This window comes from Limulus polyphemus, unplaced genomic scaffold, assembly GCF_000517525.1.
Source record: "Limulus polyphemus unplaced genomic scaffold, Limulus_polyphemus-2.1.2 Scaffold881, whole genome shotgun sequence".
Lineage (NCBI taxonomy): Eukaryota > Metazoa > Arthropoda > Merostomata > Xiphosura > Limulidae > Limulus > Limulus polyphemus.
In genome coordinates, this window is record NW_013666491.1 from 1 (window position 1) to 16,233 (window position 16,233).

General features: G+C 33.7%; 1 protein-coding gene and 1 long non-coding RNA gene across 2 annotated transcripts in view; one reads left to right on the forward strand and one right to left on the reverse strand.

The window, feature by feature from the left end:
* Positions 1-7,229: 7,229 nt before the first annotated feature.
* LOC111086146 lies at positions 7,230-15,020 on the reverse strand. The gene is made up of 2 exons (XR_002610899.1): positions 14,849-15,020; positions 7,230-12,920 (listed from the first exon to the last, which is right to left on the reverse strand). It is a non-coding gene; the product is annotated as an uncharacterized LOC111086146 (long non-coding RNA).
* Positions 15,021-15,073: 53 nt separating this feature from the next.
* The window catches only part of LOC106461020, a 40,498-nt gene continuing 39,338 nt past the window's right edge, over positions 15,074-16,233 (forward strand). The window contains exon 1 of the mRNA XM_013920798.2: positions 15,074-15,539. The gene's annotated coding sequence lies outside the window, so the exon portion shown is untranslated. The remainder of the gene's footprint in view (positions 15,540-16,233) is intronic.

A 16,233-nucleotide genomic window follows, 5' to 3' on the forward strand; every position in this document is an offset into this window, starting at 1 on the left:
ATATATAGTGGTTGAAATACTACTATCATACACTCTTCTAGTTTTGAACATCTATAAGGAACTGGATGAGGAATATGGTGTTAAAATATAATAGACCTAACATAATGTCTTATGACAAGTAAAATTAATTATATACATGTTCCGCCAGCAGATAAAAGGCCTTCACACCATAAGCATTATTGTTGTTGTAATCCTTTAATATTAACATTTTCCTGAAAATAATAAAATATTCTTTAATAGCTATCATCATTCATCTTGATTTGTTTGCATCTGGATGGCAGATCTAAAGTGTTAAACCAGTGGGAAACTTCCAGCATTTTCAGACATCCATTTGTCCATGGCAAAGGAAGACATCACCGTGTTCACCCACCTAAAGATGAACACAGAATCTTAGCATTCCTTTCTTCTTGACAATCCCTACTTAAAATTACCAAGCACTCTATGAAAGTTGTATTCACCGTATCTCAGCAATGTATCTCTAATACTTCAGGGAAGCTGGTATGGCAGTTGTTTGACCAGATTTGTGTCAACTGTATCTACATAATGGCGAGTCAACCTTGTTCATTCCAATCGGCCATCTTGTCCAAGAAATATATCGGCATATGCAAATAACAATCCTCAAACAATGATTTCACATGTATTGGCAGTTGCATATTCCCTCTACTATTTACACTCCTTTAATTAACCGTTTTTGGGCTTGCCCTGTCTGTCATTGGAGAACTCTCCTACGGAACATCAAAACTCCAGTTTCACAGGCCTAAGTGACTAATAATTTCTATGGCAATGTCAGAACCAAAGTCGAAGTTAACTAACTTCATTCTGTAAGTGCATATTCTAGACGCAGCTGGAGATCTACCTCTCCACAGACATTCTAGATTATCACCATTTGCCATAAGGAAGTGTGTATCAACTAGCTGGAGTGGTGGTCTCACTTGATATACTGTGAATATAAGGCTTGATATACTGTGAAATGAAAAAAAGCATTTTGGACACTCCCGTATCAACCAGGAACTCAATTCCTCATCATTCTATCCTCACAGGTACATACCAAGGTCCACCTGACAACCAAACCTTTCAGTCCAAGTTATCTGCTGTGCTCTCCAAGTCAGTAGCCAGACACGATTTGGGATCCATTAGTTTCCAGAAATGTTGAGGAAACATTTACCACTTGCTGTTGGTTCTCCTGAACTTGCTGAGCAATGGGTAGTTCACTATAAAGTGACCTAACATACCATACCCAAAGCATATGCAAATAACGTTGAGGTGGAGGCATAATTGTTGTAGGCTATGACATGGAAACCAGTGTGGGTGGGTCTTCATCTATCAGCATGATGGAGGTACTTGGGTAAAACAATCCATTCGTGTTTAGTCACAGCAAGCTTTTCTCTCTCTGTGATCAGTTCAAAGTTATCACTTTACATCTTGTTGCTCTGAAAACTGCCTTTGTATGGATGAGAATATCTCTCTCACACAGATGATGCCTCGACATTTTGTTTGGAAGTCTTTCAATGAACTTACCCATGAAGATGTCTTTGTGATCTGCTAAGGCCATCATAGGATATGCTTTGCTGTGCAGATGTTGCTGATTGTCTGCACAAAGCCAGACTATCAGTGGCACTTATTTTCCAAGCCTTAAGCATTGACCATAAACTCACCTGATTTTCTGCTGGGTCAAACCATTGACATGACTACACATTACTGTATTCCAGTTGCACCTCATTTACTTGGTCAAAGGAATCCAAACTCAGAATCATGTGTTGGACCATCTGCTCCTGAGTGTGTATTTTGTTTTAGTAAAGCCACATTGGGGTATCTGCTGTGTCCACTGAAGGGAATCGAATTCCTAATTTTAGCAATGTAAATCCGAAGATTTACTGCTGTCCCACTGGAGGACCTGCTCCTGTGACCAGCCATTACAGACAAGTTACCTAAGCTGAAATGCTTCAGGAAATGGTCTAGATATTCTTCTTTTGCCACACCTTTGAATACTAGAGGCAAAATATGATTTGCCTCACTTACAGAGACCTGTGGTTGCATCCAATACCTCTTCTTTGCTGAGACATAGCCAACATAGCAGGTTCAGTACAGTAGGACTCGGGCTCCAATCCTCAGTTGAGTAGTCAGTCCCTAGACCAGGGTGGCAGAGTGATGAGTTATTCCTGGCATTTCATTCAACTCTGCATAACCTCAGGTTTCTTTCAAATCCATAGTAACCCTGGCAGGATACCTTCCAGCTTGGACTGCCCCATGGTCATAACTAATTGGTATTTGCTATGTCACCTGCCAGGGGAACAGCTCTTGCTGGCAAACTTATTAAGTGGCCTTAATCAGAGCCTAGGAGCCCTGTACAGGTCACCCCACGCAATCTTATAATTGTCTGATTACATCTTAGCTACTTTTCTTCCTTCCTTGTTCTCTAATGGATGATACCTGTTCTACCTCATGTTATAATGCAATACTACATGTTATGCAAAGTCGTCAACAGCAGTTTTTCAGTGATTATTCATATATCTAGAGGATAAAGCCTAACCTGTGCTATAATGAGTAGTTACCCCAGCACCTGTGCAACACGTATGTCGACCTCAGGCAATGAGGAGACAATAATGTCATTAGAGGCCATGATGTCATAGTTCCCCGAAGTTTCACCTGAAGACGTTGGCGCCATTAGATTATGTCATCAGAGGAGATGACGTCACAGGAACCCAGAGACAATGATGTCATAAAAGCAAGTACACATATTGTGTTATAATAAAGATTGTTCAATTTATGTCCAATTTCATTATTCCACTGAACATTAAGATTCAGTTAATAAGAAATTCAGCATTATTTTGTGATCAATATCTTAACTGATTCTTCAGTTATTAAGAGGATTTAACTGATAGCTCAAAGTTTAATTCAGTTTTACCTGGATATACCATACCACAGATTAGACAGATAGTAGAAAATTTTAGTTCCATAACCATAAAAATAGCATATCCTGTGGTCAAGAAGAGACAAATGATGAGCTGTCAAGCATAACTTATCATTCTCTCCTCCTAGAGATAGAGTTCCTGGTTTATATATAAGCAAAACTATCACTCTGGCCAGTCAACAACAACTTAATTTGGGCAAATGGAGATAGACTAGATGTGAATGGAGAGGTCAAACTTTGACTATTTGTTGGAGGTTTCGCTTACAGACTGAAATTATTTTTCACCAACTTTAGTTCTGGCATCAGCATTCTTGGAATGAATGTACAGAAGACCTTATTAGTCAGTTTCATCTTTACAACTGGTAGACTGCATAGTAGTTTTCCAATGTCAGGCAGATCAATCCCATGCATAGCAGACTGCACAAGTGTATGTAGGAGAGGAAGCCACAGTACTACCATGTACACAAATGGTTCTTCATTGGTGAATGTGGTAATTAAATGAATAAAGGTTTTTTTGGTAAAACTTTAAATTATTTTTTTATTTTCTATACCCTGACACAAACTGTAGTGAAATTATCAATATACATCAAAATAAATAATTAAGATACAAAATACAATTAATAATGCATTTTTCTCTCTCTGCACACTGCAGTATCAATCACAAATAATAGTTCCAAATTACAGTTTCAATCACTAAAACTTTTTAGTTTTAATTTCATAATTTTATTGCCATTCTTTGTAGTTCTATTCAATGAAATAGTAACTTTCATGTGAAAAACAATAAAGAACAGTGGGAGCCCATTAGCTATTTTGGGTAAATGTAAACACCATGTAATTGTAAGGTGCTCCATTACAAAATCAGGCTAATGTCATTTTAGAAGTTTTATCTTACTGCAGTTTTGTTAAGCTAAGATGGAAATTTTATAATTCTTACATTTTAGTTACTTGTGTTGAAAATGTATAACAATAAATAAAAAATTACATAAAAAACAAGAATTTGTAGTACTCACTGATGCTCCATGCAGTTTTTACTCAGACTTTATCTGTAGTCTCACAAACTTGAGTGTTAAGAATCAATTTATGTAATTTTCATATAGATATTTCACGATATTAAAATATATCAGTCACTATAATAGATTGTCCCAAAACTACTATAATTTACTATACTTTTTAAGTAAGCTATAAAAAGATTGAAAAACTTCTGTTAGCTAATTGGATTGGCAATATAATGATCACACACATTTGATCAAGAAAATAACACAGGTGCCAAGACTAAATAGCTGGTATCAATTCACCTTTAGAGGAGATTCTGCTATTCTTATTGGCTATAAATATGTCTGTCATCAATGTAAAGTTAATTAGCAACCAATGTAGAACGTCAGAGTGAGAGGTGAAGGGCATCTCTTGTGAGTTTTACAATAAATATATTGATATCCAAGTAAATCAAGAAGATACAAGGTGCAAATTTTAAACTATTGCTTTATAATCATGTATAGTTTGTGTTTCTAACAGTTTGGAAACTGAAGCAGTCTATATCTGATGTTACAAAAGTTTGAAGAGGTATGTTTGAGCTAAGACTCATCTGGTGACACAGAAGAATGAAGATTGTTTCATTTTGGAATTAAGAAGTTAAAACTTAGATATAAAAATTGTAATTAAAAATTAAATTTTATGCCATGCTTACTGACATACATTGATAATAAAGTGGTTTAATTAAATTTTGAATGTAACAATGTAGATAGTCATGGTATGCCCACTTTGATTCAATTGGATCAAATAAAAATATTTATGAATTGGTGAAATTATCAGTAGTATATGAAATTCACAAAACTTAAATATCAGATCAAATATGAATATGGTGTACCTAGTGTTTTATTTGATTGTGATAGAATATTTTCAATCGTACAGTTGAAGTATTTAATTTCTGTAGTGCATATTGGTATACAGAAAACATTAATAATAGAAATAAATGACCTTATAACACCAAAATGTTGTTTTTATTAATTAAACACTCAACATTTCGCTTTACAGCTTCTTCAGGAGCATTCACTAAAACACAAACCAAAACTAAATACTAGAAGTAAGTGACCTTATAACACCAAAATGTTGTTTTTATTTAACCGAATATTCAATGTTTCACTTTACAGCTTCTTCAGGAGCATTCATTAAAACACAAACTGAAAGATTGAAATATTTAGTAAAGTATTGTTTTCTAAATTTTTCCTTAACATTGTTTCAGTACAAGATGCAAGAAAATGCAAGCTATAATTGTACTATGGGTAGGTGGAAAGTAATTTACTTGTTATTAAACTTGTAACTGGAAGAAGGTCCCTAAGGAAACACAACAGAAACATTAGTAAATTCTAACAATAAAACTAAGAGTTAACTTGAGTCAGCTTGTGTGTAAGATCCAGTTTTGCAATCTCCACCCTATTCCTTTCCTAATGGAATGGGGAGTTGTTTACTTAATCAAATGATAGTGGAAGGAATAGATCTGTTAATCACTGCCATGGGAATAGAAACAGAAAGAAGCAAAACTAATAAGGGATAAATATTCTATGGGCGATTACAGCATAAGCATATGTGAAACTCACAGAAGTGTTACTTGACCAAGGTAATCTGTTTAATAGTCTGTTTCTAAAGATTGATTTTTGAGGGGAATAATGGTTTTAAAAAAGAAGTTATAACCCTTTTTCAGTCCTAGCTGACCTTTTGACCAATTATAATTTATTTGACCTTACATTTCCAATCTATACTTTTGCTACTTAAGATCGAATTGCTAATGCTAATGGCATAATTAGTTTCTAAAATAAAAGTATAAAAAAAATCTGGAATTAATATTAGAATAATTCCACTGTCTTATTAACAGACAATATGATTTAAATTTAATACATCAAATGTATGTTTGGATCTCTCTGTCTCATCTGGACTTCACCTCTACACATCATCGTCAGCCACAACATCTTTGCACATCACCAAAAACCACTGGAAAAGAAGACCTTCATCATGCCTTCTCCAAGCTTCTTCACAGCTTTCTCTCAAAAACTTCCCGTCAACATTTCTAAACATGATTATAGTCACTGAAGCTAATTACTTTCACGAGCAGGGTTGAAGGGAAACAAATGTTCCTGAGCACACCTGTTGGGAAGAGTAGGCAACTATCACATTGTTTTCTCTTCTTTCTTGCTTATGGCATTTTTGTTCTAAAGCTAGCAAATGGTATTCTAGTCTCTTGTAAGTTGAAGTCTCCAAGTTTCTATAACTGCCATATAAAGTTAAATCCTGACTAAAGTGTTGTACCCCAGGGTTCCAGTAACTATGAGGTAAACTATTGATGATAAGAAGCCAGCAAAATGAGATCTGCCAGCAGGAACCTTCAACATGCAGGCTCTCTTGAAGGTTGCCAATGGCCTCTCTTTGTAGTCCTGTAAAATGTCAACAGTGTCAGTTGAGCCTTCAGCCCCTCCAGCATCAACAGAAACAGCTCCTTCAAAACTAATTTGCCCATTGTGCAAACTGCAGTCAATGCTACCTCAGTGAGTACATATGGTATGCTATTTTATTTTTGTATCATTATTTTTTATAGTCATGCTGTTGTAAAAGAAAAAGTAAAAAAAACAAACAAAAAACTTTACTCATTCACACCATTTGACTTGAAAAGTTGTGAGATCACTGAAGCTACGTAAAAGATAATATCCTTCCGAGGGGTTTTGAATACACTTGTTGTATATGAGACATTTCCCCTCACCACCAGTGACTTCAAGTTACAAAAAATTAATTTTGTATCTTTTCAATTTTAATTGTATATACTGAAGGGTTTCTTCTTGTTTTTGTATTGCAGTTATGTAGATTATTTATTATTAAAAGGTTTGTTACTATATTTGTTAATTTTTATATTTTGAAAATAGATTTCATAAAATATATTTTAAATTATACTTGTGGCCACTGGTACATATGTGTATGTTTTTATTTTCATGTAAAATATTATGAACGACATATTTTATGCCAGTCTGATTCTGTAACATGTTTAATTGAGTTTCGTGCATTTTGTATTTATTTATGATTGTCATTATTATATATTTTTTTAAATAATCTAATTTTATATTCTATGTTAAAGGGTTTAAGTTGTGATTTTCATTGTTAAATGTTCTATGTTGTGCATGCTTGCTTCAGTGTCACAGGATTTATTTGTGTACTGTATGTAATTCTATGTTAAAGGGTATTTTTGTAAATTTTGATTATGTAATGGTTTTCTTTGATTAAAGGTTGTGATGACCGTGTGGTGTGTATTTTCAGGAATGAAAGTTAACACACTCCGTAACCAGGCCACAAATTTTAATTTTACTGGTTTAAGTAAAAATTACTTTTCAGCTTGAGAACAAGTCTGTACTAGGGAAAACAGGAAAGCAGTATATGAAAATATTATGCATTTCTATATCATGCACATTTCACGTAACACATGGTCAAGAAATCTGTTAATTTCAATCTAGCTGCCCTTATTCCTTTTTATTTCTCTAGTGGGTAATAAATGTTCTGTTCATTGAGAGGAATATTGTTATATGTCCTTCAACAGTTGTTCAGGTGATACCTAAAGTTTAAAGCTTCACATGTGTTGTAAAGAGAATGACCAGCAATGTGTTGCTCTGGGTAAATGTAAAAAATGTCAGATTTAGACAGTCAGGTACAGGATCTTCAAGAAGCAGTGAAGATAATCCAATAAAAGTGACAATCATATTTAGGTAATAGCACACTGTGTTCCTGTATAGTGTTTGTATTAAAGATTGTTCATTTTGCATTTCACTTTGTCTCATTATTTCACTTAGCATTACAACTCAGTAAGAGATTTAGCATTGTTTCATGATTGATATCTTCACTAAGTATCCAGTTATTACACAGACTTGTCTCATTACTTAAAAGTGAATCCAGTTTTACCTAGATTTATCATACTTTTACTTATTAGTCAAAAAATCTCACTTTATTGGTATCACATGAAAACAATGCATTTTCCATTGCAACTCAGTCTGAATTATTTCTCATGCTGTCAACTACAATAGATACCATTATATAGTGACCAGTAGAAGAATAGAAAAAGGGTCAACCCATTGAAGTGAAAGAAACACATGACTAGCATTGAAACATCAGAAGTCCTGCCTTCAACAGAAATGTGTCTCAACAGAGAGGGAAGTGTTGAAGAAAGCAGAGATCTTGTGTGAAAGGAAGTAAGCGAATGCAGGAAGTTTGGAGATACTCATAAATGAGAAAATGAACTCCAAGAACTTGGTTGAGACAAGAGAATAAAAAATCAAAAGTACCAAACATTGAATGGGTGTGAGAGAAGATGTAGTTCCCAGGACAAGTCTCCCTTCTCCCAGCAGAGTAGCCATAGGAAAGGAAGGGAGGTAAAAAAAGAGGAAACATTCATGAATAGAATAACAGAAGAAAATAGTCCAGGTAAAGAACACCAGCCCTGGGCTATGAACATGACAAGTGAAGGCCCATACAATGCCAAAGAATATAAGAGGGGCCAATGTTGACTTGAAGGGAAGAGCAAGGAACGAGAAAACATGAAAAGGAATGAGAAAGAATAGAAATCAATGGGAGGACAGGCCAAGAAGGAAGGTGTCTGACACATTGACCACTGCCAAACACAGATGGGTGAAAAAAGACCAAAGATGGGGTCGAAGGGAGGTGAAAAGAAAATTGGAAGAAAATGGAAGAAAAGATGAATGGGGAAAGAGACCAAGTGGAGAAATGACTCAGCAGAAACTGTGACCAACAGCAGCAGAAGAGATAGGTACCCAAAGAACTGTACATGTATGATTGTCACTGATAAGAAGAATGATGAACTAGATTACAGGTCGAGGGAAGACAAGAAAAATGAGGAAAGCCTGGAATTCGGAATGGGAAGGTGAGAAGGATCTAGACAAGGAATAGGAGTAAAGGGCAAGCAAAAAAAGAGGAAAACAAAACCTAGGAAGATACTGAAAACAAAATTTTTATGACAGCAGTCCAAGTCACCAGGGAGAAAGAACATCATAGAAGACACCTGGGCAAAGAAAGGGAGCCAGACAAAAAAAAAAAGAAGTATAAAAGGAGAAGAAAGGGGTATAGGAGAGAGGAAAATAGTCCAAACAGCAAGGAAACAAAGTATGGAGGATAGAATTGAAGTGGAAGAGGCCAAACAGAGAAGGGAATTAATATCTACAGAAGCATTAAGAAGTGCCTCAGATAAAAGGAGATAGGAGAGGGAATACAGAAAGGTAAAGAGAAAAAAATGCAAAAATGGAGAACAAGAAAGTAAAATAGAAGGTAAAGTGATCAATCTCCAAGCTGGCCAAATAGTTACTAATGACAGAGAATTGGAAAAAAGAAGAGAAGAGATCTACAAATCAAGACAAAAGGGTTCACAAACATAAGGGAATGAGGTCTTTGGGTGTATGAAAGGAGTTATTAGATAAAGGAAACAGTATAATAACAAGCAAGGGAAAAAAGACAAGATAAACCCAAGAATCATGGGTGAGAATGGGAGAAAACAAAAAAGAATAAAGAACACAGGCAAAATAGGTGGAAAGGAACATACCTGCGAATGAAATTCAGAAAGAGATTGAAAGGTTAAAGGCATTTCACAAATGGGAAAGTACTATCCAAAGCAAATCAGATGAAGGTCATAGTCTAATAGATCATTCCTGACTAACGAAATAGAAAGACGACTGATGAGATGGGAGTAAGGAAGCCCATTAAGCATGTGGTAATCCACAACACGTTGTACAATGGCTGCATTGATCCTGACAGTTAACGAGTCTCTGAAACCACAGCAGAAAGGAAGTCTAATTGTGAACAACATCTCATACTCAGGACTAATTATAAATCACTGTCATTTCGGAATTGATGATAAAAAAATTACAGCTTTTGAAATAGAAGCTGAAGAAAATGAAAATCAAGGTTCTTTTAATGATGCAAATCTGAATAAACAGAGGATGGAAGAGAAATTTAATCACATCTGTACAATACAATACCAAAGAGAGGATTGAATTTCTCAAGTGCATAGGGGAGTTATTATGCACGGAGATGCAATGCCCTTCTATTGGTGGAGGGTTTTGATTCACTATTACATCATCATGCAGTAATGCAGTTCACATTAGATAACATGAAATTAGGTGGAAGTTGCCTCAAGGCTAATGGCATACAAATATCTTTGGCAGATAAGCGAGGAAGATTGTCAACTGTATGCAGGTGTGTGTGTGTGGTATTGTCTTAGAAATAGGGCCACTAATGTTTCTAAGTTTACTTGCTTGATTAGCTTTAACTTATCTACTTCCATAATATTTTCAAGTTTTAAGATTGAATTGATGCTACCTATAATGGTAGAATGTGGGTTATCTGCTTGGGACTTGACTTAGAGTAGCTCATTTGGTACAGTAGAGCACTGGCCTCAGAACACAAGGGTGAACTAATGATTACCAGTTCAAGTCCGGAGCAAGGCACTAGTGTGCAAAAGAGCTTGCAACACTATATTTGCAACCCATAAAAAGAAAAGTATGAATGTGCATTTTCAAGTCCTGGAATTTGAAAAGTACATGAGGGCTAAAAACAGTCCTCACCAAACAGTACATGTGGGCTGTTAGCAGGTTGATGCTGTATCACTATTCTTTGTTTACAAAACTGGACAATAAAAGTTAATTTATAATGAATGAATTGTACTGTTGTTTTTTTTTATTAAGTGAACCTGTGGTCATATTTCAAGGACAAAGTAAGGGTAAAAGGCAAATATAAAGCCTGATACATTAATATGATGAATACAAAAATTAACAATAAAAAATAAATTCTATCCAGTAAAATTGGAAACATATAATGCTATAATCTCATTAAAGTCTGACACATAACATTTTGACTAGAATCATATGGTAAATACTTATTTGTAACTTACAGACAAGAGTGAAATGGCATTTAAATTTTCTGCTAGGAAATAAAACACCAGTTTCACTATTTATTCAAAAAATTAAGTCGTAAACTTGCATAAACACACATCTCATAAAAAAATTATGTTAATTTGAAATAAATCTACTTTGTATAGTCATTTGTATGTAGCAAGATCTTTTGTCTTGTTTAACTGTTAGCTACTGGAGCATATTCAATTATTATCCTTACACACACATTGCATGCATGAGAATCACCTCTATCAGCAGTGTTCAACATCAATTGATTCCTATGCAATAAGTTCTTGAAAAAAAATCTCATCAGTTTCAGTCTCATCACTTGATCTAATAGACATGTTAGAATAACTTACATCTTCATTAGCAATAGAATCAATTTCATTGTCTCTTTGTGACTTCCACTTCTTGGCTGCACATTCATGGTAGGAGGATTTTTATCAAGTTTCCTTTTCCTCCTTTTTGCCATAAACTCCTCCAAGGTTGCTTCTGATATTTGTTTCTTTTCCACATGTGTTCATATAAAATCATTTGTTATAACCAATACAAGGTTCTCCACTGTTGCATGTTTTAAACTAAGCCTTTGGCAGGTGAGCATACACATAAAGTGACTAAATCCTGCCTCAATGATACTATTACTGGGCTCTATGCAGAGCACTATTTCTACCAGAATACAAACATTCTTAAATTCCTTCTTTCTGTACAGTAACAAACGATTCCAGAAATCCTTAGTATTTGACTCCATTCTTCATGTTGTACTTAACCATTCTTTTGAATTCTTTCCATTTTGACAGGCAGAATTTAAAAAAATATTTCTTTTTTGCCAATTGTCAAACTAAAAGGCTTTTCCTTATACTTCTTATTAGTATAAATATATACTGTGCTGTTGTTGGGCTTAGGATTCTTCTACAGTAGGAGTCTGTGACTTGTTGGCAATAAATTCAGTGATAAATGAACAGCACGCATTTCATTCGTTTTCAAAATAATATAAATATATATTTGGATCAAGTGAAATGTACATACAACGAATTCTTCACGCTATAGAGATTATAGGCATATCATAAACACTATATATATAGTTCTCTTCTTCTTGTCAAAAGTACACTAGGCCTATTTAATTGCTTAAGAATTTCAGTTTATAAGCCGAACTATCTTCTCCATTACTATCGCACTAGTATTCTGTGTGTGATTCACTTGCAATTATGGCACAAGTTACCGTAATCATTTGGTCTTTCTTCTAAATACCCTCCATTCCTTTTGTCAAAGTGCACTCAAACTGATTCAATTACTTTAGAATAATGGTTTAATGGAATAAATTCTTCTTCTTATCTTCTTGCTACTGTAAGTCTTACTCTAAGATATTAAACATTAAGCATATATTAATTGTTAAGCCTATCACTTCTACGGTAGTTAACTTTACGCCAAACTTTTCCTTACTCGTAACTTTACTCTCTTCTGCTACTATCTGTCTGCTGTTTTTGCTTGTCTCATACTACTTATATGTTTATCATTTAATTATCTGTCCACTTTCTAGAAATCTCTATATTCACAAAGTCATTGTATTGTACATGACGTTCGATAGTCTCAACATCAATGACTTATAAACACAACTTCCTACAAATGTTTGCTTTTAGCTCTTATTATAACAAAAATTAAATAAGAATAAAATATTCATTCACAAAAATAAATTAATTAATAATATCCAAACTAAACAGTTTTTTATATCATGACACTGACATTTTCTTAGTTTTATCAAAATTGTTCATTTTTAGTGTCTCATTAACATGCTCTGCAAGCAAATTAAAAAAATTACTCTGATAGTGTCACTCTAGTTTTCTGAATCTATCCAAAACATAATTTGATAAAGTTCACTGTCAAATGAGGAGAATCTTGATTGAAGAAATGCCTGTACACTCAGAAAGACTGTAATACTCAGACTGTCCATTCACAGCAAGCAAGTAAGCTGTTTTAAGTTTTCTGTATATCTCCTTAGCTTGTGCATGTAGAACTACATTTATCCAAGGTTAAAGAGTGATGCTCAGCAAGAGTCTTATCATCTTCAAGCAACATTTTAAAGCCTAAAAAACACAAATGTGTAAAGATGTAAAGTTAGCATAACATACATTGCAATAAAGCAATTTACTAAAAACAGCAAAGCCTGAATTAATAAAATAAATGGACAGTAGAATCTATGTAACAGATAATCCTAATGACTGATAACAAAGAAATTTATCAAAAATAACATACATATAGGCCTATCAATTTATAAAAAATAAATAAACCAATGAAAAGATAATATTGTACATAAAATAAAAACCTTTAATTATGTTTAAATTTGTATTTAAATAATTAAGGCCAAAAAATCAGTTCTTTAATTACCTTAGTATATGCTCACTTGACACAAAGTTAACAAATAACAAAATCTAAAGTTCACAAGTAGCTTAAAAATCAGTTAAAGTGTATATCTTCAATTTAGGCTTTGGCCAATAACTTATAAATGCATACAAAGTTGATGACAATTTTAGCTTAAATAAGCCTAATTAAATTGCTGAATGTGTCTAAGACATTAACAACTGTTTTTCCTCCACTTTGTGTAGATGCTTGCAATTTGCATACCCACACAGACCTATACAGGCAACGTTTGGGTTTAGCTTTGAATCAAAGACAATATTATAGTATACTGACTGTAAAATATAGGTAATTGATGATACAGGCTGTATGTGTAATGACAAACAACAAAGAGATATTATTATAAATTTGAGTAATGAGTACAAAAATAAGATATGATGTATACATACTTAAACCAATTTGCTGTTTTTGAATTCAAATGGCGAGTGACAGTGTACTTCATTATAAATTCAGTGCCATATATAGCTAACAGGATCACACAAAGTTATTTGTGAGCTTATCCTGTGTAAACAAACAACATTTGATTGCATGAACAGCTAGTGTCATGATAAAGTTGATGGGGGAGCTCTAATAAGTCCTTGCAAAACCAATTTTATGGGCACTTATGAGCATCAGTGCCATGGTGGCCATCACACATGAAGGTCTGCATTTTATCTATCATTTTACTAGATAAAGCCTAAAATGTAGAGGTTAAAGTGGTGCTTCTTACATGTACTGAATTCTACTCAATTTGTGAACTAGAAATTAGAAAGAACAATTTGCTAATTGTAAATACAAATTGTACAGCATTTATGGATTGTCACTGAAAATTCCAAGTTTGAATATATCATGAACCTCCAATTTCTCCTCCAACCAACAAACTCTACAGCTTCTGAAGAATAATCACCTATTTTCTGTTACTTATTTCATTAACCTTGTTTTTATTTGACATTTGCAAATACATTTCATTTTATCCCATCATCATTTGCTTCTAAGTTCTATTTGAGCAAAGTACTAGTAGTACACATGAACTGTTAATTTCACTTTGAAATTTTTATACTCAATCGTATTTCCATTATCATTATGAGATATTGCCATCTTTCAATTTGTTGAGAACAAATTTTAATTTATTCTTTACAAAATAAAGATATCTGTAAATACACTGTAAGAGTAAGAGCTATAACAGTTTGTAAATTCTTACCTCTAAAACATACAAACCATTACAAAATTAGATTTTTTGAAACCCTGAACACTATAGATTATTGCCTTTGTTTGACTTTTTTGAGTCCTTAATAAACCAAGTTGCATCATATTTAGTGCTATTATTACATTTTAAATTCGAAGGAAAATTCTATTTGTTTAATCACATATATTATAAATTCTTTATAATTACAGGCAAACAAAAGCATAAATTATATTTACACTGACAGTAACAGTTTCTGAACTCTGAAGTCACCGAGTTTCTCTCTCTTAGTAGAATTACAAGTATTAGTACTCAATACTAACAATAGTATTACTAACTGTATTAGTACTCAGTGGTAGTGGCCTCGACTTACAAATTAGTATGAAAATTCTATCTTACTCAGTAACTGACAGTGACATAAAAACAACGTTTCACCTCACAATACGGGTCATCTTTAAGTTTCTGTCATAGTTAAACAAACTTTTCTTTATAAAAAGTCGCTTCTTGTATCATAAATTACTCAGTAGGACTCTCATTTCACACAAACGACTTTCAAGTTTCATTAAATCTGTTTCAACAGTTCACCTACCTCAATATTGTTTAGAACACGTCACGCACGACTGAGGCGCTTTTATGAGTATAGTCTGCTTCGAGGATAGATACTGAGGGATCATGGGATTGTAAGCCATATTTACAAGGTATGATGAAATTAACGCGAAGAAGAAAATTTTTGTTGTAGTGAAATTCATTCTTTTACTCTGAAATGTGAAATATCAGCGACTAGTTTCACGTTAACAGAAAAGCTGTAACGTTTTTGAAGGTCTCGTTTAATCATCTGTATTTCAATGCATGTTGTTGGAATCAGCTCAAGTCAAGGTGAAATCAACTGGATCATGGATGATCACTGATTTACTCATTTACTAGGAATATCATTTAGTGATTACTACTGCTACAAATAGTAATGTGGTACTAACAGTAACACTGAGTACAGGTTACAAATTCTAATATTACTAATGTTAGTGCAGTTAGTCTTTCGAGGACGGTTAGTATTTGACAGTCTATCGTTGACTGAGATTGTTATAACGTAGATTACCTTTTTCCTCATCAATAATCTTCACGTTGCAAAGTAAGTAATCGTTACTAGTATTACTATTACTAGCAGTATTATTAGTATAATACTAATTTAGGGATTGTGAGCTTGGACTTGGTGATAAACGTACTTACTAATAGTAATACTGTTATCAGTACAGTAATAGTAACTCAATTTTCAAACTTATCAGGCCATTTTCAAAATACTTAGTCTCCAAAGTCTAAGTCTGATGATAGATAGTACTCTGAACTGTAGTACTGTACTGTCTGTAGCTTGTGGACCAGGCTGCACTGGTGCAAACTTCCTAAAATGCCACATTGCAAGATAAATACACATCCCCTTTTAACTTTTAAGTTATAAAATAGATTTAATGCAAGTTAGTAGCATACTTAGTATACTGTACTGTGACATTTATGGCAGGGAAAATTGAAACAGAAACAGGGGATTAAGGTGTAAACATTATATATCACAATGAAAAAATAAAAGGTTTAGAAGAAATAAGGAAATTTTGATAAATTTAGTTGACTTTTCTGTGACTTGCATTATAAGTACATTAACCATCTATCATACCTCATTACCACTGGATATGGCATATGGATTGACATGTTATAACACTTTTTTTTTTACCATGGAAAGATTGAACTATTCCCTAAAATTAACCTACAGAAAATAAGGGACCATTTGGCCCTTCAAGTTTCAACAAAGGCTGTACTTGAAAACCCACCTTTTA